General features: G+C 41.1%; 1 long non-coding RNA gene across 1 annotated transcript in view; it reads left to right on the top strand.

Moving 5' to 3' along the window:
- LOC133210122 (uncharacterized) overlaps positions 1–22,266 on the top strand; it is a 39,125-nt gene extending 16,859 nt beyond the window's left edge. Inside the window, exon 3 of the long non-coding RNA XR_009724867.1 lies at positions 21,908–22,266. This is a non-coding gene — a long non-coding RNA (uncharacterized LOC133210122). The remainder of the gene's footprint in view (positions 1–21,907) is intronic.
- The last annotated feature ends 2,135 nt before the right edge of the window (positions 22,267–24,401 follow it).

Raw genomic sequence — 24,401 nt, 5'->3', positions numbered from 1 at the left:
CAGTGTTAAATGGCTATTCCCTCTGCTGATGTTGGAAGCAGCACAATTGCTTCACTCACAGTAGCGTTAGATAATTTCAGGGATAAGTCCTAGGTTTTGCATGACTCAAGCTACAGCAAGTGATCTTTCTAAATCAGTGTTACAGACTGTGGACTGAATCTGATTGTAGGCAAACAATGTCTGCATTGATTAAACTGAAAATTTCAGTGGGAAGTGTGGTCACTAGAAATAATTTGCATGTTTCTCATAGAGGTAATACCAGTTATTCTTTCCATGGAAGTGAATTTTAAAATCTCTACATACCCACATAACATTTTATGAAATTCCCTGCACATATACAGTTACTGCATATGCAGAGTAGCTGGTTCTAAACACTGCAGGGGTCAGAGCTGCACATTTGTAACCCAATTCATGTGATTCTGACATGGCGTTAGTACCCTGCCTCTGCTTTTTATGATGCAGTATCCCTTCCAGGACTGATGACAACTGTACCTGCATCTCCTGTTTAAAGGGAAGACACTGAGTGAAAAGTGCATGCAGCCATGCCTCCATACATCGTGAAGTGTGCAGAGACCTGCATAGACAGAACAGACCATTTTGCTGAGTCCCCTGCCCCTCTTCAGCTTGTACTGCTGTCTCAGGTCATTTTTGTCTGGTTTGTAGGTATTCTGTGTAAGTCACTCATGATCCACAATGCTAAGTCTTGCAGTGTTTAAGAGAAGCTGTGTCAGGAGAAGTTACATCTAATTATACATTTAAGGATGTGCGGCTTTGAGCTGTACTTTAGGGGTTTGGTTTCTTTGGCAAAACCAAAAAAAAAAAAAACATTGGGAAGAGAATGAGGATGCTCCTGCGGAATAGCTGCTAGGTCAGTTAGGTACTTTGAGTACTTCTCCCTTTTGCTGCCATAGGAGAAAGGAGCTTGTAGTGCCAGCTCTTGTCACTGGTTACAGTGCTGTTTTGTATCCTTTCATTTTTTGTTTAGGAGGCATTATCCTCCCTCACAAGGCCTACTTAGTATCTACCTTGAGAGGATATTCAGTCAAAGGGCAGAAAGTACCCAGGGAGTCCTGAAAGTCTGTTCTTTGTGGTTGAATGGCAGGATAAGTAACTTTTAAATTGTTATTATATGAATAGTTACATAAGTCCATGCCATCAGTATGGCTCTCTGCGCATTTGGCCAAGCTCTAGTGTGAGCATGAGCGCTAGAGGTCACTTACTGCTGGCATTTATAGGCTGGTATGGGATGATGTATCTGCCCATTGTGACAGAGTAGCTGTTTGTTTTGAGAAAAGAAATAAGAAAGTAGGAAAACGTGTTCTCTGTACTCCTGCAAGTGAAAAATCTTATGAACAAATGTGGAAAATACTTTGATAAGCCACATGTATTGTTTTCTATCTGTTATTGCAAGAAACTGAGTGAAGGCAAACTGACAGGCCCTTATCAGGTGATGATTTGTGGTAAGGGATTGAAAACCAGCCTACTTTGCCTGCATCTATGGTGCACTTACCTCAGGCTAGTTAAGTGTGCTAACTTTGGTTGCTGGGAAACTTAGCTCACAGAAGTATAGTCTGGTAACCCCACTGCTAGTGATAAAACTGTGTGGCTTTGATAAGCTCACAGAACCTGCCAAAAGGAGGCTTTAGGCCAAGGCACAGCTTTTGTCTGCAACAAGAATAATCGTCCTTGGGTTTTGGCCAGGATAGGTGGACCTCTGCATTGCTCTGACTGGCACTCCTGCACTCCCAAAGGCTGTGTCTAGTGGGATAACTGAGAAGCCCTTTGGCTTCTGCCAGAGCCTGTGTGAAGAGCAGTGGCTGTAGGAGGTTGGTGCTCTACCTTATGCTGCTACAAACTTGGAATTTGTGTTACGAGACTGCAGTCAAAGGGATCTAGTAGCTTCTCTTTTCCCTGTCCCACCTTACATCTGATAACTGCTTTCTTTGGAAGAAGTGTATTACCATCTGGCTAAACCCAAAAACTTCATCTTGCTTCTAAAAACTACATAAACATCTGCAGCAAAATCCTACCATGTCCAGTCAAAGTGAAAACACCTATTTTCATCACGTCTTGTCATTTCAAGGAGGTGTTAGTGATTTTCTCTGCTGATGCCGTGGCGTAATGTCCTATGCTGACGTTGCCAACCAGTGCTAGCTTTTTGTCAAGTTGCCTCCAAAGTGCAGATGTGCCGAAGTACTCAGCAGTGCAGGGAGTGGTGGCTGTTTTGCCTTGCTCTACTGAGTCTTGTGAATAAATCCTTGGTGCCAGATGCTGTCACAGAGCCTCATGTGTGGGGAGTCTGGCCCCTTGTGCTTCATTTGTCCAAGGGGTCTTGACTTTAGTTGTATACTGAACTGCTAGTGTTGCAAGAAAAGCTGCATGGTACCACTCACTTGTAAAACTGAGAGGCCGACCAGCTGAAAGAAGAGCAAACTTCATGCGTTAGCATTTTTGTGCCTTTTTCCCTCTAAATTACATACAAAGTAATATGCTGTTTGTGTTCTTTTTTAAAAGCATTGGCTTAAGAAAACTCTTCCCTTGCAGTTTGTCCTCATTCTTAATTTCTTTCTTCCAAGAGCTGATTCAAGTATTGACTCATCCACCCAAAATAATACAACTCCAGGAAGACAGTAGCACTGGGAAAGAAGTCTCTATTTCTGAATACAGGCGTGGCTGAGATCCTGTTAGTCTTCTCTTCTTTAGTGCTTTTTCTGACCAGTCATTTCTGCAAGCTCTTGAGAACACTTACCCCAAGTACGTGCTTTTTGAAAGTACGTAATTATAGCCTGAAAACTACCCAGTTCGGCCTCTCAATTAATAGCAGCAATGTGGACTTGGAGACTGGTGTGGAAGAGCTGTTAGGTGCTGGGATGGAAACCCAACTGAAGCTATGGACTTGGGGAGGCCATGGGGTCTTCCTAAAAACACACAAACAGAACAGGTAGAAATGACTGGTGTGTTTCTGTGTGGCAACACTGGGCTGTGGATGCTGCCTGAAAGCCTCGCTTTGTCAGAAATGCTGCCTGGTCTTCGGGGCTCATCTCTCCCGTTTACCCCGTGACAGGCGTCAGCTACTATCTGCTGCCAAGGGCGAGAACACAAGAAATATTTTTGTAAATGGAGAATAACAATTCTTTTCTTCCCAGGGAGAATGAAAATGTTTCTTCGCCTTCCCGGGGTGACCGCGGGCTTGATTGGCTGGCAGCGGAGGGCGGCCGGGCCTCGACAGTACAAAGTCGCTCTGTGGCAGGTTCCTCAGTACCGGCTTTGTCACTGGCGGGCTCCGGCCGCCCCCGCCGGCCAGCGGCCTGACCGGTTCCCTCCAGCCCTTCCTGGGCAGCGGGGGCGAGGCGGGGGAAAAGCGTTCCTGGGGCTAGCGGCCGGGTCCAGGGGTGGCAGCGGCCTGGCCAGCGATGTTACTATGGGAGCCATGCAGGGCTCCGCCGGGAGCGAACCACGGGAGCCCGCAGGGGGGGCGGAGCAGGTCGGTAACCTCCCCGTCGCGCACCGCTCTTTTCCTCCTGCCGAGCTCGCCCGCAGGCACCCCCAGTCCCGGCCGTGGTAGCGTCCCCCTGGCAGGGGCCCCGCGGCCGCGAGGGGCGAGGCTGGAGAGAGAGGAGTGGGCAGCGCGCGCGTGGCACAGGTGCCGGCGCGGCTCAAGCCCGCTTTAGCTGTGACCTGGCGCCGGACCGGGGCCGGCCGTGTGAGGAGGGGCGCCCGGTGCTTGCGGGTCCCGGGAGCGTGGCTCAGGACGGTGGAAGTACCGGGGGTTTCCGGTTAAATCCGAGGAGGGCAGGAGCAGAGGGGCGTCGGGCGCTTGCCTCTCTGTAGCGCGGGCCTGTGCCTCACGCTTTGAACACCGGAACAGAGAACGTAATTTTATAGCTTAAGTACGGGTTGTGCTCGCTATGCTGGTCAGTGTTATAGTCGAAAATAACCTTTTCTATGGAGAAACACCCAGGTCTGAAACAGGAAAATCCTATTCTTCGTGTCCCTGACGCTTTATTTTTTTTTGTTGGTTTTGGGGGGTTGTTTTGTTTAGTTTTTTTGTGTTTGTTTTTTTTTTTTTAAGACTGTTCAGTATTTCTGAAAAAACATGCTGTCCTATTGCTGAACAATCTGTGTAGCTACAAAGGAGCTGAGTTTAGGAGTAGGCAGCATGTGTCTGGACTGGAGAGGCGATGCGGTCCGCATGCCAGCGTGCAGGAAACTGGATTTATCTATACTCATCTCACCAACCCCAGTAAAACCTGGATGGAAGCTATAAACAGAACTTAACTTGTGCGTCACAGTTTGTCTTGTGGCCCGTAGAATAATTAGTACTGTAAGTATCTGGCCTTTAAATACGGGGGCTGTGTGTGTTAGCCAGTATCCCGTATTGCACATCTTACAGGTGTTTATTGGCCATTAGCTAACTTACCAGTTAATACTTTCTTTCATACTATTATTTCCAGTGTGTGTGGTTTGGGGTTAGTTTTCTTTCTGGTTTTCTGGTTTGGTTGGGGATTGGGGTTTTTGTTGTTTTGTTGGGGTTTTATTTGTTTGTGGTTCGTTTGGTTTTTGGGTTTTTTTTTTGGGAGGGGAGTTGTTTTGTTTGGGGTTTCTTTTTGCTTGTTTGGTGCTTGCTGTTCTTTAATAACTCACAGAGGCTCTGCAGGTGATCTGAGTAACTATCCCATGCTCATTCTAACCTTCAGTTATCTTTCTCCTCTCTTGTCTGTTTCATCTCTTCTTAACCATCTTGTTAGCTTTTTTGACACATCCCATTGTATCTGGCAGGTTGCTGCAGTACATTTAGTAAGTAGGTGTAATCATTTGCTGATGGTTCTGATGAGAGAAAAATATCCATGACAATGTGTTGGTGACTTGTCTTGCAGGGGGATAGGGTTTGAGTGTGGGATGGAAAGTCTGACCCTGTGTGTGAGCTATAATAGTCACAGGGCTTGTATTTACAGATGTACAATTTAGATGTAAAATTTAACTGGCTATTGCTTAAATACTTGTGAGTATAGAGTGGTTCCTGAAATACGACGCCTTGTGCATGTCAGCAAGCAGTGTGTTGGTAGACATGCTATCAGTCTCCTTGCATGTGTTTCACATACCCGTATTTTTGGGCCTGCTTTTCTCAATATTGTGTTTTTGAAGTAATGACAGTGCTTGTTTTGATTCAAAAAGTGTGGGTTGTCAGGTCTTTACTGAGCACATGAGGTTTCTTCAGACTGTTTTAGGGTCTGCCTTTCATGTAAAGGAAGAAGAATTAAATGCTGCTTTTCATTTCACATCTGAGTTTGTGCAGTATGGAAGTAGGTTGTGTTGGCTATGAATTCAGTGGCAACTTCTCTGATCAGCAAAAAGGGATTTTTGGCTGATCTTCCCTCCTGCCAGTTGTTTTGAGATTCTGAGAAAGCTCATGTTTCTTATGAGTCCTGTACATAAGTACAATTTAAGTAGGAAGAAATTGTCAGAATGGCTTCTGCAGTGGTTATATTCCTTATATTATGGTTCATAATAAACCACAAGTCTGTTTCTTTTATAAAGGCAACAGTTAAAAAGTTTGGGGTTTTTTCTATGTTTGTTTTGGGGGGGAACAGGACAACAAAACAAAAAACAACCAAAAAGCAAAACACAAACAAACAGAAAAGTAATCTGGAGAGATACTGCCGCTGCAATTTTTAGTTTCCTCTTTGTTTTTCTTAATAAGTTATGCAAACAGTGTAAAATATATTACTGTACTAGGAATTCCATTTTTCACAGCTTTTGAGTATTAGAGCTGTAGACAAATGGGGATTCAGCTGACATTGGAAACATTTTTAGAGTTCTTTGTGTAACAGAAAGTGGCAAGTTGCAGTATTTTCTTAGGAAGTAGATGTCATTGATGCTGCAGGCGTCTTCTTTTGAATGACCTGAACCGTATATGGTTTATGAGCCAAATAGCATAGTGTAATTCATGACTGTTAAAATTGCAAATGAACTTGATCACTTTGCATTTTAGAAACATATTTGGAATGCATTCTTACCATCAAATGAAGAACTTGCCAAGAGTTTTTGTGATCTCTGCTGATAACAGACCTGTACTGCAAGTACCAGCCTTAAGGGAGAATTATGTTCCTGAATGTATCTTAACTGGAATGTACAGTGGAAACTAATATGTACATGCAATTATTCTTGATGCTGTGTAAGAATAAAACATCATCTAACTTAGTAAACAGCAGGAGAGATGCCTTCATGAACCCTCCAGGCATCTTCATCCTATCTAGTAACTTAATACAATAAAGATAAAAATGCTCCTTCAAGGCTGAGAGTGGTAGCAGTTAACTAAGCGGACAGATGAATGTCATCAGCTTTCTGGGTGTTAGTGCCTTGTGTTGTGCCCCGTAAGATAATGAGAGCAACATCTTTATATATTCCACTGTTTGAGCCTGTAAGATCTGATTAACAATACTGCATTAGTGTTTTACAAGTGCAGTTTGGATAAACGTTTCTTGTTAGAAAACCATGGTATCAAGAAAGGGGAAAAAAAAATCTTGAAAAATAGCTGTGCACTAACAGCTACAAAAAAATAGTACAACTATCCATTATTTATTTATTACTTAATAATATATGTACTTAGCCTACCATGTCTTCCCTTGCACATGCATGCCTATTCTGTGATGGGGAAGCATTTCAGGTGCTCACCCTTTATGATTTAGTATGAGCAGAATGTCCAGCTAGACTGTCATTCCAGACTCCACAAACAAAGCTGTGAGAGGCAAATTGTTGACCTTTGCCTGAACTGAGCAGCTTGCTGCCAGGGCCAGTGCTTGGCACTAGTTGCTCTTCTTTCTACGCTGTAACACTGCAAAAAACCTACCAAGTAATGTGGGTTTCTTCTAGTGGCCGGGGCTGAGGATTCTTCCATTCTGTCAGTGTTGCAGAAGCTTTTTGAAAATTTGCAGAGCAGAATGAAAAACAGATTACCTTTTTTATTACACTGTTTTGCCAAGTAACTTTTATTCCAGAAATAAAAAGTGGTCAGTAGTTTTGATGATTCTGTTCATAAAGTTGATATATTTTTAAAGCAGTTGAAGTGAAAGTAGCACAGCTGATTGTAGCTATGTATGTATGTAACATGTATGTGTGTGCTTCTTAGATGGTGCCATCAGAACTCCTCTTCATGTGTCGAACTGCATTTGCACCATTTTGTCTGTGGGCTAATAATTACAGTTTGGCTGTAAATTTTTATTTTCTAGCACTCTGTTTCCTGAAAGTCTTGCAGTTTAGTGTCGAAGCAGGGATGTTGTTTCTGACCCAGTAGTTCAGCAGGAGCTCCCTTGTAGTGCTTTACCTCATATGATGTTACAGTAGGTCTCCTTGCAAACAAAAAGGCTCAGACTTCTAAAGATGTGGTGCTGATAGCAGATAGATGCCTACTGACCTTTCCAGTAGCTGCTATGCACTCAGTGCCCCTCTGGCAATTACACTTCACGGGCTGTTCATGTGCAATGCCCCATGCACCTAAAAGGTTTCAGGGATGTATAGGTTAAGATGGGAGAAGAAGTTAGGGGGATCTTCGGTCATCTGCCTTAGACACACTTGTCAAGCTATTGGTAAAACGTGGGAGGCCCTGTACCAGAGTACTGTTGGTCGCTTTGGTGTATGTGAAATTCTTATAATCTGACATATGGGGATGCCTTGAGTATATTTTGTTGTTTTCTTGTAGAGCTTTTAATATTTTTTTTCTGTTTATTATGATGCCTTTTTAATTTTAGCATTCCTGTGCTGTTAAACTATAGAATTTCATTCATTAAACTTAATCCATTAACTTCTCTGCCTGTTATAATTGACTTAATTTTCATTATTTCCCAATATTTTTTTCATGCTTTACCTTGTAGAAGCCAATAGATATGTTTTCTGCTGCAGTTAAGAATGAACTAAAACTCTTGGATTACTGTGATTTGAAAAGGGACTAAATTTCTCTTACCTTTTTGTAGGGCTTGTTTGTAGGCAGGTATATAACTTCTTTGTCAGATGGGAAAAAAACAGAGTGCTTTGTTGTCATGGTTTGCTTCTGCTTTATGCATCAGAAGGCCCTTAAAATGCTCTTTTATGTGGCTCAGACCACAACAAAAAAACTTTCTGGTGTGAATCTCAGTTGAGAATGAGCTTTAAGTTGCTACCAAAGTGAGCTTTGCTCTGGGTGGTAATTTAATTTAAACGTTTATGGTTCCGAGTTGTTTAATTTTCTTTTAGCCACATATGCAAATGGATTTTTCTTTTCCAGATCTTTTCAAAGCCTCTTGCGGTTTATGAAAGTGACTAATAGTTACAGAAGGAGGAATAACATTTGATCTGTCACTTGCTGATTTGGTTCTGGTAGTTTATTCTTTGTGTTCTTCAGTTTACAGTTCAGTGGAAATGGCACTGTTCCATAGGGCTATGTCAGTTTGGTTTCATTTAATGGTTGAAGCAAAGCCCAGAGTTTCCTTACATTGACATTACATGCCTGTGAAGTGTTGACTTGGTAGAGAGATTGCATCAAGGGCTTAATTTTCAAGTTGTTCTGCTGGTGTGCTTTCAAGTGAAGCAAAAATGGTTGCAGATAGACTTGGATTAGTGCTTTGGGAATGAATCGGCGAAGTGAAAGTTACTATCTCAGTATTAAAGAAAAGGGGCAGCTGATTTCACCTCCCTGCACCTTATGTTGATTTGTAAGTGGTTGTTTGCTGTCATTAACGCTATTGGTAGGAATAATTTCTACGTAAATTGGGGGGTGTTTGAAATGGTCTCCATAATTACGTGTTGAGATTTAGCAAAGTCATGCACATAACTGTGTGGGATACTTCAGCTTCCAAATCTGCAAAAGGATGGAGGAGTGAATTTTACTTTCATTTTACCACTGTCATCTGCCCATGTTTTGTTCTCTTAAAAAGGTTTTTAAGTGTCATCACATAAATGGTAAGTTTCAGTGTAACACAACTGTATATAGGCTGCTGGTGATGCTGTCCCAGAAAATTTCAGAGCTGCGGGGAGCATTTATGCTTACTTTTACTGTTTGAAGAAGTAATTGTTCTCCTTTGGAGGCCCTGAGGAGAAAAATGCTGTGAGCAAAGGGGTTCTGAATGTCTTACTGGAACAGGTGCAGCTGGCTTAATCCACTATCTCCCGGTAATTGAGATGTTGGGAGGGACTTGGTGATGTTTTGTTTGCTTGTTTGCTGTTTCCCCTTATTCCAAATGTGTTGGCGGGAGTATCAATATAAGACCCTTCATACGCAATTGCCAGATTTTTATTTGCATCCGTGCATCCCACTTTATATGACAGGAAAATTACTAAATCCCCTTTTGCAACAGGTTTTGCTTTAGGTTTATCCTGTCTTGCGTATGCCTAAAGCTTAGGGGTGAAATTCAGCTATGCTTTCTGGCACAACTGAGTGGGCTGTTGAGACATCTTGAGAGGGAGAGGTGAGTTGCTTTTAGAGCCTGCAGGCAGGAGTATGGTAGTAGAAAAGGAATGCAGAGAGCTGTGACTGGTGTAACTAGAAAACAGAGATGGCTAATAAATCAAGCTGGCTGTTGTGGCATGTATCTGAATGATGCTGAACTTCAAGCTTAAAGCTCAAACCAGGTTAATTTTATAGAGATGTGATATAAATTGAATTTTCAGTTTTGTAACTTTTAACAGAAATTTGAATTAGCTTCTTACTGTTATGGAGGTTTAAATGCATTTGGGGCTTTTATTTATCTACCTTGTTGTATCAGTGACATTCTGTTTGACATTTATGTTTTCTGGGGTTAGTGACATGGCATTGATAGTTGTATGAAATTTTGCATTGTATTGTTTTAATTTTACGGAGTTTTAGATGTGGTCAAATGTACTATTAACATTTATGTATTAACACAGACCCATATTCAGGTTTATTTCCATTGGTCATGAAAAAAAAGCTAATGTGACAATCCTACTGCTACAGGAATGCTCAAACAAAATTAAAATGCTTCCAGGAATACAGCATACTATTCTTCTATTAATAGAATTAGAACAAAGGATACTGGAAACCTTAAGAAGGGAAGAAAATCTAGTTTGGGATTAAGCTCAGAAGCTAATAACTGTATTGTTTGAGTTGTCTTCCATCGTGACTAGATGATTAAATATATATGCTGACCTGCCTGGATTTTATCCCAGCAGTTAACTGGCCTTTTAAAAACTGGTGACAGGAAGCAGTAGACAGATGTCCAGCTTGTTTTTCTCAGATTCAGGAGATGTAGGTGTTGAATAACAACATTTGTGCAATTCTGTAAGAACCATGGCATAGCAGAAATGCAGTTTCCTACAGCAGTCGATACTAGCATTGGTCACTTTTACTGCTTGGTTTGCTGTTTGAATATGGGTGCAGGAAGCTGAGGCATTCAAGAATAGTAGCAGTAGAAGGTGTATCAGTGAAGTTGAATAAAACTGTAATCGGAGCTTTGCACCATATCATGCATATAGTGCTTTGTTTTTTTCTCTCAATTTTTTATTTTAAGATGCTACAAAAGCTATGCTTTGACTGCAGAGAATAACTGATTCTGAAATGAGACTTGAAGAATGGTGGCTCCACTTTTCACGGTTAATTTTTTTTATTGGTTTGTTTAGCATCATGAAATTGATTATGCACACCTAGTGAATTTAATTTACCTTCCCATCAAAAACTGATGCTGCAAGTATATAGGAACAACTTTTTATTATTATTTGCATTATTATGCCAAGCAGAAAGCGGTCCTCTTCAACCTAGCATATGCACAAACCGCTAAAGCACTTTTATTGTCAGACTTCATTTGCATGGGCATCATGGCAGGGAGGTTGTAACTAAATGATGTTAAGGTCCTTTCCAACCCTAACCATTCTATGATTTTACCTTGAGGAGCAGAACGTACAGAAACAGTGTGGCTGGAAAGAAATGTGGTAGGTTTTACAGTTAAAGTAAACGGGGATGGTTAGGTCAGAGCCTTTAAAGCTTGTGTTGATTAGGTGAACTGAAAGTTTAGTGCTCTTTCAGTATCATTACCTTCTAGTGTATTTTAAAAAATTGACTAGCACCTTAGTCTGTCAAGGTGCTTAGTGACAAGGTGAAAGCCTAGGAAAACCATTCAGAACAGAAAACAGGAAGTAAACTCTTTACTTTCCAGTGTATATATACATATGCTATGTTGATCTGTCAGCATCCTACCTAGATTAATTTTGATCTTCAACTGGAATTGCTTGGCTTCCAGGTCTTTCTCTCCTGAATCCTTGCTGTGTTTTTGAAAAAGAGGTGCAGGAAAAATCTGCTTTAGTACAAGATTGGAGGGGGTGAGGTTTGTTCTTTTCTTTAGAACGCTTTCGTCATCTGTGGGAGAGTAAATTGGTGTTTCCAAGGCTGCTCTGCTGGACTGGTGCTGCACATTCTGGAATACTTGGGGAAGACCAGCTTACCACTTACCAGAATTCCACCTACCTGGAATACTTGGGGAAGACCACTTACCACTGAAGCTATATGTGAAAAGGAAGAAAATTTTGATGTAAAAAATACCAAAATGTTGGTTCCCAAGGTGATATTTCTTAAGAGGCAGAAATAGTTTTCTAAAAACTTTTTTTGGTCAGGGGGCATGGAAATGGATCCATTTTCTTCTCAAAAATGACAATTTCATATTTCAGTTGCAGTTATTCCCTCACAAATTTTTAACAATTTTTTTCTTCCTGCTGGAAGCAGTGCAACAATTGCATGTAATTTTCACCCTTCTTGAATAGGCTTTTATTTAATTTGTAATGGGATATTGTACTGGTTTCTGGTAATGCATATGTATGGATCTAAGTTCAGTAGAATTCAGCTGTAAACTAGTTTGCTTATGTCTTCTACCTCATCCCAGAGAGGTTTGGAAGTTTTACATGTATATTTTTAATTTGTGTGGCATGCAAAGGTGTAAATTGGTGCTGAGTTTCATGTTCTGAATTTGTCACACTTTTCTGGGTAAATACTGCTTTTTGTTCTTCTCACCGTTCCCCCTCCCTACCCTGGGTAGTAGTAAATGAGGAACAGCTCCTTGTAGCATACCACTAAAGCAGTTCAGGTGGCTGCTTTACTCCCTTTCAGTAGTTAAGAGAAGGAGCAGGCAGTTGTTAAAAAGACAGTTGTTCAATACGCATCACCATTTTAAGAAGGCACCACACAATCCCAAGTCATTTCTGGGTACTGAAGTGAAATGATTAACTGCTGCTGTTACTGGTGGAGATCACAAGTACTGTGAAGTACAAAAGAATGAAAATTCTGAGTGGTGTTGCTTGACTTTTCTGGTATGATGATAAATTACGACCTTATGTCAGCAAAATACAGACCTTGAAGGGCCTCAATGTACTTCCTGAAAGTGTAAACTTATGTTCAGGTTAAAAGTAGCCTGGAAGTAGAGGCTTCACTCAAAAAATAACTATAATCAATTATACTCCTTTTTATTGTTATGCCAAATGTAGCATTCTGACTTTAGGTGCCACTGTCATGTTCAAAATCTCATTTAGGATTTTTCAGCTATCCATTTCGATGGTGCTTTGGTATGGTTGATGAATAATATGCATGGTTTATCTTTGTAGTACCAAAAATTTCTCTCTTTTTCAGAACATAAAACTGCTTGGGGAATATTTTTATTTCCTTTGTATAAACAGTGAATAAATTCTTGCTTTTATGTGACTTAAAATAATAAAGGCACTTTAACTTAATGAAGCTGGAATTAAAAAAAATCCACTTGACTGATTGTGGGATATATGCTTGAGATTAAAGAAACTAAACAAAGAACTCCATACACCTAACACCGTGCTTTAACATAACATTTCCTACAGTCTGTAGTGTGAAAGGAAAGTTTTGAAATGGGATTTTGGCCTAACATCTTGTTGGGCCTTTCTCAGAATTTTTGAACTTACACAAATCATATTTGCAAAAATCCCTCAAATGCCAGTTTGAGAAATAAACAAAGATATTGTATAATATTGATTCAAGTTCTTCTGAGCAGTAATACCATACTGTGTGCCAAAGCAAAAGCCTGAAGATGTCATCCTAAAGCTCTAAAGAAATTCTGTACTTAACATCTTACAGGGTGAGGAGCGATGTGTGCCTCAGCAGCAGCATTACTGCACCACCTAGTGTCTGTCTGGTCTAGCTATGAGTTGTACACCTCCGATCTGCTCTTGAGTTTTTCTGCCTTGTACAGGTTGTCTGTGTTGTGCAAAAATAACTTCGCAAAAACCTTGGGAGTTTCTTGTGAAATACGATTTTCCTACTTCTTTTTCCAGTCTGCCCTAGACTTTAAAGTCCTCTGCAAATTCAGTAGGAGATGGAAATGTAGCTCCTGGTGCTTCTGTGTCTTTGCCCCTTTCATGCTGCATACCTTCTGCTCATCTATTTTACAGAGAAGATAAACTTAGTGTGTGTGTGTATATGTATATAAAATATTCTTGTATTACTATATCTTAATATATGTATTTATCAGATTATGTCCTGGCATCACATTAATACCTGCAAAAGCCTTCATAAATATTTCTTCTGGAATATGGGCAGACACGATACATAACTTGTTAGTGGTGATCAGGATGCTAGGGTAAAATCTATGTGTGAGTGTAGTAATCTGTTGTTCTATCAAAGATAGAATAAAAAGCAGGAAACAATATGTTTTTCTCATAAAGTACCCTTAAAGCCACTCAGGAGCTTCAATTTTCATGTCTTTCCATTAAAAATTTTCTGTGTGTTGCTTTTATTTCCCCTCTCCAGTCTGGATGTGTGGGTCCTAAGAGTTGTGGTGAATGGAGTTAAATCCAGCTGGCAAACACGTGGTGTTCCACAGGGCTCGGTACAGGGCCCAGTTCTGTTTAGTACCTTTTATCAGTGATCTGGACAGGGGATCAAGTGCACCCTCAGTAATTTTGAAGATGACACCAAAATGGGTGGGAATGTTGATCTGCTGGAGAATAGGAACGCTCTGCATAGGGATCTGGACAGGCTGGACCAACAGGCTATGGCCTGTATGAGGTTCAACAAGGCAAAGTGCTGGGTCCTGCATTCAGATCCAGCAGCATCCTGGCCTGTATCGGAAATAGTGTGGCCAGCAGGGCCAGAGCAGTGATCATCCCCCTGTACTGGGCACTGGCGAGGCTGCACCTCAAATCCTGTGTTCAGTCCCCTCACTGCAAGAGAGACACTGAGGTGCTGGAGCAGGTCTAGAGAAGGACAACAAAGCTGGTGAAGGGTCTGGAGCACAAGTCCTTGCAGGAGTGGCAGAGGAGCTGGTGTTGTTTAGCCTGAGGAAAGGGAGTCTGAGGACACCTTGTTGTTGGCTCCAGTTACCTTCTCCCAAGTAACAAATGATAGGACAGAGGGAATGACCTCAAGCTGTGTCAGGGGTGGTTTAGATTAGATAATCAGGTTAAAACTTCTTCACAGAAAGGGCTGACAAGTGTTTGAACAGGCTGCCCGGAGAAGTGGTTGAATCAGTATCCCTGGAGGCATTTAAAAGACACCTTAAAGATGTGTAGATACAGCAATAGAGCAATTCAGTAGGAAAAGATGAGCAACTTGTTGATGCTTTAGGAAGCCGTTTTGGCTTCCTTTGAAGAACCAAACAGCAGAATTCTTGGAGTGAGTCAGGGAGCCACATGTAATTGAGCAGGAGGAGTATGGAAAGCATTGTGGTCAAAAGGAAGTTGTTTAGGTAGTATCTTGCTAAACTGTACCGAGGTAGATGTGTGTCTCATGAGAGCAAAGTGGAGGGGCAGGATCACCTCCTTCAACCTGCTAGTCACATTCTTTTTGATGCAGCCCAGCATATGGTTGGCTTTCTGGGCTGTGAGCTCACACTGAAGCTGGTTCGTGTTAAGTTTCTCATCAACCAACACCCCCAAGTCCTTCTCCTCAGGGCTGCTCTGAATCTCTTCCCAACCTGTAGCTGCACCTGGGATTGCTCCGACCCAGGTGTAGGACCTTGCACTTGGCATGGTGAAACTTCATGAGGTTGGCATCAGCCCACCTCACAAGCGTGTCCCTCTGGATGGCATTCCTTCCCTCCAGCGTATCAACCGAACCATACAGCTTGGTGTCATCGGCAAACTTGCTGAGGGTGCACTCAACCCACTGTCCATGTCAGCGACAAAGATGTTGAACAAGACCAGTCCCAACACCGATCCCTGAGGGACACCACTTGTTACTGGTCTCCAGCTGGACATGGAGCCGTTGACCACAACTGTTTGCGTGTGGCCCTCCAGCCATTTCTTTATCCACCGAGTGGTCCATTCATCAAATTGATGTCTCCGCAGTTTAGAGACAAGGATGTTGTGTGAGACAGTGTCGAACGCTTTGCACAAGTCCAGGTAGATGACATCAACTGCTCCGCCCCTGTCCATCAGTTCCTTAGCCCCATCATAGAAGGACACCAGATTGGTCAGGCAGGATTTCCCCTTAGTGAAGCCATGCTGGCTGTCACCAAGCACCTTGTTGGTTTTCATGTGCCTTAGCATGCTTTCCAGGAGAATCTGCTCCAAGATTTTGCCAGGCACAGAGGTGAGACTGACTGGTCTGTCATTCCCTGGGCCATCCATTTTCCCCTTCTTGAAAATGGGGGTTATATTTCCCTTTTTGCAGTCATTGAGAGCTTCACCTGACTGCCATGATTTGTCAAATACGATGGCCAGTGGCTTTGCAACTTCATTCACCAGCTCCTTCAGGACCCGCGGATGGATTTCATCAGGTCCCATGGACTTGTGCACGTTCAGGTTTTTAAGATGGTCTCGAACCAGATCCTCTCCTACAGTGGGCCCAAAGTCTTCATTCTCACAGTCCCTGTGTCGGCGTTTCAAGACTTGGGTGGTGTGCTCAGAGCCTTTGCTAGTGAAGACTGAGGCAAAGAAGTCACTAAGAGCCTCAGCCTTCTCCAGGGTAGCCAGTTCTGATAGCTTCTGGAGAGGGCCCATGTTGTCCCTAGTCTGTCTTTTATTCACTGCATACCTATAGAATCCCTTCCTATTATCCTTAACATCCCTAGCCAAGTTTAATTCTAACTGGGCCTTAACTTCCCTAACCTGGTCCCTAGGTTCCCAGACAACCTCCCTGTATTCTTCCCAGGCTGCCTGTCCTTGCTTTCGCCTTTTAGAAGCCTCTTTTGTCCTTTGAATTTTCCTCAGCAGCTGTTTATCCATCCAAGGAGGTCTCCTGGCCCTCCTGCTGCACTTCCTTCTGGTTGGGATGCAACACTCCTGAGCTTATAGCAGGTGATCCTTGAATATCAACCAAGAGGCTTGGGCCCCCTGCCCTCTAGGGCTCTATCCCATGGAACCTTACTAAGCAGGTTTCTGAAGAGGCCAAAATCTGACTCTTTTGAAGTCCAGTGCAGCGAGCTCGCTGCACACTCTTCTCACTGTCCTGAGGATCTTGAATTCGGCCATCTTGTGATCACTGCATCCAAGGCTGCCCTGGAATGTCACATTTACGAGCTCTTCCCTGTTGGTGAGCACAAGGTCAAGCATGGCACCTCTCCTTGTCGGTTCCTCTATTACTTGCAGAAGGAAGTTGTCTTCCACACAATCGAGGAACCTCCTGGATTGCTTGTGCCGGGCCATATTGTCGCTCCAACAGATATCAGGGTGATTGAAGTCCTCTGTGAGAACAAGGGCCTGAGAGCATGAGGCTGTTCCTGCCTGTAGAGCGCACAAATTCCTCTTGATCAGGTGGTCTGTAACAGATCCCCACAGTAATGTCTCCCATCGCTGTTCTCCCATTAACCCTGACCCACAAACTCGCTGTTGACTGCTCACCTGTCCCCAAAGTTCCATACACTCCAACGTATCCCTTTTTCTTTCAAAGTGCTTGTCCTGCATTGTCAAAGTCTTCAATGTAATTGGTAAATGCTTGGCTTTAAATGCGTAGGAAGCAGTTTTCCTAGGCAGTAGCTTACTGGCATGGACAGGTAAAAATTTCCTTGAAAAAAACAGCTTGCTTTTTTTTCCTCAGATGGGACTAGTGTATGCATTACTTGGGCATTTATACATGCAGCCTCCCCAGTTTTATTTAGGTGTTACTTTAATACAAAGTTGAAACAAATGAAATTATTCAGAGATTAAGTGCTTTACTCAGTAATCCAGCAAAAGGATGCCTTCTGCCGCATTCTCTGCTGGTTCTGAATAAGAAGTAGCTGGTGTCCAGGTTACTTCTTATTCCTTTCATTTTTTTGGAATTGCAGAGCAATTAAATATTTGCAAAACTCAAGCCACACGCTTCTGTTTTGATGTGTTGCAAATTTCCGCAAAAATTCTTCAACTGCAGATGCAATTTCATTTGTGAACCATTCAAAGAATGCTAGTTCAAGGACTGCTGCTGTGGGCTTACTGCATGATACCCTTTGTTACATTTAAGCATAATTTGTCACTGGCATGCTGTGAGCTGGATTAAGTGATCTATTTTGAATTTAAAAGCATAGAACTTGTCAGAGCTCCAGGTCAGCAGAGGTCTTCTGTGCATATGCAGCATTTTTCCATCTCCTTTCCTTATTTTTTTCAACAGTCCTTGTGCACTAGAAAATCTGGGCATTATGCAGTGGATGTTAGTAACAGAGTTACAATGCAAATGAGATGTGGATGTGCTTGTCGATTAATATTCTCAATGGTCTGGTGAACTATGCTGTTGCCCTTCATCTCATCATTTCTGCATAGGACTGGATTTTAGTTCAGTTTGCAGTCTGGAAGGCATTTAGAGTCCTTGTGCAATGAGAGGTAGAAATGAATACAAGTTCTGACATCCCCGGAATTTTTCCTCAACTGTTAGCTGGCTAAAAGTCTCACAATGGGAGAAGGTTGACCCCTGTTTTCCTATGGCAGGGGCTGTTGTAAGACTTCTGATTCATAAATACAGAGGAAATCACAGAATTGTCAGTGTTGGAAGAGACATCTGGAGATCATCAAATCCAACTCCCAGCCCACATGTTTGCTTCTTTGCACAACACATTTCAGTGGAAAGGCTGTTCAACTTGAAGTCAAGAAACCTGAATTATGCTCTTGGCTCTGCTGACAGTTTTGGCCCTGGGTATTCTTCAAGAAAGCGTAGCTTTGCTAACTGGGATGAAAATTCACAGTGAAATAGTGCTGAGCACAGTGTCAAGTGATGACTGTGGGTGTTGTTGTTGTCATGCCAGATACAAACTGTTCCCAAAGGAAGTAAAACAAAAAAAACCTTAATTATTGCCTAGTAAACAATTCTCATGTGATGGTTTTAAAAGTTTTTGTGCAACTCAAGAAGTAAAGTTTGGTCTTTGGATGCCTGGAATAGGCATGTTGTACTTGTATAGCATTTGCTCATACTGTTGTAGATAGAATTTACAAACTATACGAAGTGATTAGTGTAACTTCTAAGTGAAATATGATTAAGAGAAGTTTTTCATTATGTAATCTCTTTTGCATTAAAACCAGTACTGTGTGTGTTTCTGTGTAATGACATTCAACTCACCACGTCTATGAGGAACAAATGATTAGAAATGTTATGCTGAATTTATATTTTCTTTAACTAGGTCTTTTTAGATAACCCTGATCTTTAGATTACTGCTTCTAAATGCATTTTGGGGAAAAAAAAAGTTTCTCACATGAGCCCTAGTATCCTGGGTCTTCCATTTTCCCTGTCTTGACAAAGGGGGTCATATTTCCCTCCTAGATCCTAAGCAAAGATCTGCTATACGATACACAAATACTTCATGAAAGCACATCTACAGAGAGGAAGAGATCAAAACAGACAATGCTAGGTGTAAAACTTCTGACTAGCTTTTCTGCTGGGGAGACTATGCTGAGGTAAGGAAGCTGGTTCTTCACCAGAGTGGAGGGGTTGAACTGGATGATCTTTAAGATCCATTTTAACCCAAACCATTCTATGATATGATATGATATGTGCTCTAGAAGTGGGAAGCTTCAATCAGAGGCTGGTGTTGGTGTGCTTTTCCTGGACCCCCTTGGTGCAGGTTGAATGGAGTTCACCCTTGGCAAGTCAGCACTGAAGGTGCCAGCCTGTTTTCATTCTAGTTCTGGCTAGTGCAGAGATGAGGTGACAGTCAAAACACAGGATGTTGTATTCCAACTTGATTCTAAATGGAAAAACCTAAAAAAAAAAAAACCACCTCAAAACAAACAAAAAACCCCGCCCCCCCCCCCCCCACCCCAAGCTTCCACATTTTCTATTGCCTTCTGAATTCTTACTCTTCCAACAGTTAAATTTGTTCCACTGATGAAAAAGGTTTTGGTTAGTATTGTGTACTGATCTTGGCGTGTGTTCCTATCTGTTCACAGCCTGTGAAACTTGAGTAAAGTCCAGGGGAAAAGTTCACTTAAGGCTTATTAAATTTCACAGCATTCATGCAGCACAGCTGGAACTGATAGCTTCACCTATTTTTCAGTAAAGTCATCTGTCTGGCTGTGTGATTAGCTTGTCATTCTTACACATAACTTACTAAAAGTGTAAAGGCAGAGGGAGTATCTCTTATTTGTAGCTGTCGTAATTTTTCTCTTTCCCTTTTTATTGCTGGAGCGAAGTCCACAGTTTCACAAGTGTGTAATTTTACATGTGCAGTTGAAGGGGTTACTCAGATGTGTATGGTTATTTCTGCATAAGCACTTCCTGGATTCAGCAGTTAAATTAATAAGATTTGCTGTTTGATAGAGGCTGCTAAACCACAGTGTTACTCAAGATAATAAGAGTCAAATGATAATTTCTACTATAAAATATTATAGCCAGCATATGAATTTTCAAATAATCTGCACTGTGCTTTTGAAGCCTTTTTTTTTTCTCTTAAGTTTCAAGTAGGTTCCTGGCAGGGTGAACCCATATGTGCTACGTATCAATCCGTTTCTGACACTGATTTTTTTTTTTAACAGAAGATTATAGTATTGCTTTTTCCTGGAGTCTCTTAAAAGTGAGAGTTAAACTCCCAGTAGCTTTCTCTACTGTGGTTTTGATGTGTTTCTGTGTGAAACTGAGGGCAGGATTTGTTTGAGTATGTAGGCCACTATTGTATTAGAATTACATAACCGGGTTGAGTGGTGGAAACATGAAAAGGCGGGGATGTACGGCGTCCCCTCACAGATTATATCCTGCAACAATGAAGACAGCTCAAGCTCTGCAGAGAATGTGGTCACATGCAATCAAAAAGTTGGGGATTTTGAAAGGGCACGTGAGTTGCTTTTTGTTGCATGTTGCTCCAAGTCTTCTCCCTCTCCCCCTCGTAAACCTCTCCCTTCTCCAACTCACTTCTATAGCAAGATAACTGTTGTGGCAGATCTTCTGCTTTTGTTGTTTGAGTGTGAATGAAGTTGTCTTTGGTGACCCATGGTATCAAGTAATTGCATAAATCTCTGATGACTGTCAGAGTTGCAACAGCTGCAGGTTCATAGCAGACAGATGATTTTAGCACTTTGACTAGTTTCCTGCCAAAGATTCTGTTAAGCAGTTTATTTTGGGTATGTAGAAAGCACCTGTCATTTTGGTATATGAGCATTAGGCAGATTTAAGTAAATCCTGACTACAGTGTTCTAATTAGAAATAGACTGACTTTAGTCACTAATGAATTTTGACTAATTCTAGTAATTTGCATTTACTGCAGGTAGCTTGGTATCTGTGTGAAACCTGGGTAGACTTGCAAGACAGTTACTAGTACCAACTGGAGGTGGGGCTCGTAACCATTTTGCCTGCCTTTCTCTCTCCAGTGTTTTGGTGTGCAGTCTCGCAGTGAAATTGTGATCTTATAAAGGGATGCACAGGCTGCTCAGAACCCCTTTGTGTTTCCTTACAGGTGAAGTATGAAGAAATTGGCAAGGTGATGGAGGTTTTTTGTGACCCATCACTTGATGCATTCAGATGAGAGTCGTATTACTAGATGTGAAATACAGAAATACCGTGATTGTGTTGAAGACTTAAACCTTAGCTATGATTGAGTCCTCAACGGATGATTTGTAACATTTGTAGTCTCTTACTCCCTCTCAATCTTCTCCATTAATCTGGCAGTATGGGTTAGCATTGTGGCAATGGCAAGCAGAAATACGTTTTATAATGTTAAAGAGATTATTGCTTAGAGATTTGAGGGACTACAGACGTGTTTTCTGCCTTATGGGCTTCCAAGGTGACCATTTAGTTCTCTGAACTATGTTACAGCGCCTGCATAGCTTTTATCAGTATGGCAGAGCTAGTGCTGTTGTTTTGGTAATTCTGTTTGCACAAGATCAGCTTTGCAAGTACGTTGTGTACTTCACTAATACAGCATACAGCAAATCGGAGAGTTTCCCCAGTAGCAGTTTCTGAAAATGTGTTAGTTTAACAATCCCTTATGAATTTAAAAGCAAATTAATTAATTAACTTTTGTTTAATGGTAACAGTTTCAAGCTAAAAATAAACCCCCAAAATTTACATCTAAAGTGTCTGAGGTAGTCACTAAGAAACTTTTTCTAGGCGCAGGTGAGATGAAACTACAGGCTCAACATCTTGCAAAATCTTAATTGTAGTGTCTGTAGAGAGTAGTTACTGCTTATTCTACTAGATACCAAGAGACTTACTTGTCTGAGCAGAATAAGCCTGTTAGTTTATGATGCTTTGATTTACTCAATGATGCGTCTCTCAAATTGTGCAGAAGGTATTACTTGTGCTGCTTCTCATGGCAGGCCTAGTTTTCTGGAAGGAAAATTTCTGTGAACTTACCTCTTTCATACCCTTAAAACTGTCTCTGACATTTTTACTGTGCTTTTCTCAGTCCTTTTTCTGCAGTATTGACTGCAGCAGTATTGACTACTTGTTCAGTGCAGTATTGTACTGAACAAGTAGTCATTTCTCAGGCCTTTCAGTAGGTAGCATATTGAAAGACCTGATGTTAGAGTTCGTGGAAGAGTAAGGCAACTATGCTGCTCTTTGTCCCCACAGGTAGTAAGCTCTGGTCGATTGCATCCTGCCTGCCTTGCTATTTTGCCTGCACAGGGCTGGACTGAGTATTCTAGGCTGGGAGGTAGTGTTGGTAAGAACTGCATACAGTACAAACTGAATATAAGTGATGTTCTTGTTACACATGTAAGTTTTTGAGGCTTTTATGCAGAGAGAAAGATGGAAAAGATTTTCCATTTCCCCTGCTTCTACAAAATTTGATTCCACCTGCTTGTCCTTCAGATTTTACCCATCATTTGATGCTGTCTTTCATTTCTAAAACTTTCTTCAGTTAAGTCAACTGGAACTTAAAAAGGCACTGAGGCCCTTCCTTAGCACAGACTGGTTTTCTGCAGAGCTTAAATATATCATATAGAAGAGCCAGGACAGTGATGGTGGAGCTAAGGGTCACTAGTAAGTAAACTGTTTACACGTTTTCATACAAGCCAGACAAGCATTCTATTTATGGCAGCGTAACAATGGCTCAGAAAAAGTGCTTAGTTAAGGAGAAAATCTTTACTTTTGGAAAGTTCTTTCTGTAAGGGAATATATTTAGTGAAACTTGTCAGCAAGTTGAAGGGTCAGACATGTCAACTGGTTAAATGGGAATATCGGATAAAATAACTTCATCATGTGCTTCAGCAGAGTAATTCCCTGACCTAAGACATACTAATATAATAATAACACTAACAATTATAAATGTGACTCATTCTTGCCTGGTCTAGACAAGTAGAAATTTAGAAATACTTCTGTTATTTCTAATGCAAGTCATCCTCTGCTCCAGCTATTTTTAATGAATTTCAGTAACATCCAGAAGGTTCTGGAAACTGGAGAGCATTGTGCATTTTCTGAGAGAACAGTGGAAATTTAACACAGTTCAGTGTTATAAAATTCTTGAAGAATGCTGAATATCTTGCATATTCCCTCAGAAATTCTGACCAGGACTTGTGTTTTAAGTTTGTTTTTTAATACAGTGAATGTGCAATGGAAAATGTAAATCTGGTTCCTCTTTGGGGTGCTCGGAATCCACTGAAGAATACACTGTAGGGTTCTTTTCATTCCAGTGATGATGTCCATAGCTTGCTAAACTGTTCTGTACTTCCAGAAGACTTAAAGTACAGGCATACCCTTCTTGTGCCCCTTCTCTGTCTATTGTTTTGGAGTTTAGTTGCCAATAATTCCTTTAATGCCTTTAAAAAGACTGTTTAAGTAAAAACTGAGCTTCTGTCTGAACTTCAGTTTTTCAAGAAAATTCTTAACAAATTCCTGAAAGAGATCACCACTTTTCGCAGTAAAACCAGATAACCCTATAGCATGTACGTACTCATGTAATTCTTGGATTTTTTTCCTGCAATGGATGCTTTGGATTTTGAAATAAACATCTAGAGGGGCAAGTAAAAATGGTTGCAAATATTTACAGATTTGTAAAAACTAATTAGAAATGGGCAAAAATAGGGTTAGAAATGCTCAGAAATTGTTTAGAAATAGCCAGAAACACCTTAAAACCTCCAAGAAATGGGCAAATCTGGGTTAGAAATGGCCAAGACTGGGTTTAAAATAGCCGACAATGGCTTCAAACAGGTTAGAAGGAGGTAAAAATGGGTTAGAAATAGTAAAAATGGCTTAAAACAAGTTAGAAATGGGCAAAACAGGGTTACAAATAGTCAAGGAAGTGTTAACAAAGAACAGAGGTATGCAAAAAAGGGTTAAAATTTGCCAAAAATGGCTTAAAATGTTTTAGTAATGTCAAAACTGGGTTGGAAATGGCCAAAAATGGCTTTGAAAGTTTTACACAGAGGACAAAATTGGATAGAAATGGCAAAAAAGTTTAGAAATAGCCAATTCATGGCTTCAAACATCTTAGGGGCAAGTAAAAATGGGTTGCAAATATTTACAAATTTGTAAAAACTAATCAGAAATGGGCAAATCTAGGTTAGAAATGGTCAGAAATTGTTTAGAAATAGCCAGAAACACCTTAAAACCTCCAAGAAATGGGCAAAACTTGGTTAGAAATGGCCAAGACTGGGTTTAGAAATAGCCAACAATGGCTTCAAACAGGTTAGAAGGAGGTAAAAATGGGTTGGAAATAGTAAAAATGGCTTAAAACAAGTTAGAAATGGGCAAAACAGGGTTACAAATAGAAAAAGAAAGTGTTAACAAAGAACAGAGGTATGCAAAAAAGGGTTAAAATTTGCCAAAAATGGCTTAAAATGTTTTAGTAATGTCAAAACTGGGTTGGAAATGGCCAAAAATGGCTTTGAAAGTTTTACACAGAGGACAAAATTGGATAGAAATGGCAAAAAAGTTTAGAAATATCCAATTCATGGCTTAAAACAGCTTAGACGGAAGAAAAAATGGGTTGCAAATATTTACAAATTTGTAAAAACTAATTAGAAATGGGCAAATCTAGGTTCGAAATGGTCAGAAATTGTTTAGAAATAGCCAGAAACAGCTTAAAACTTCCTAGAAATGGGCAAAACTGGGTTAGAAATGGCCA

The sequence above is a fragment of the Neopsephotus bourkii genome, unplaced genomic scaffold (genome assembly GCF_033783945.1).
Source record: "Neopsephotus bourkii isolate Nb327-2 ecotype Australia unplaced genomic scaffold, CSIRO-AGI_Nbou_v1 NB_388, whole genome shotgun sequence".
Lineage (NCBI taxonomy): Eukaryota > Metazoa > Chordata > Aves > Psittaciformes > Psittacidae > Neopsephotus > Neopsephotus bourkii.
This window is presented reverse-complemented; position numbering and strand designations above follow the sequence as displayed.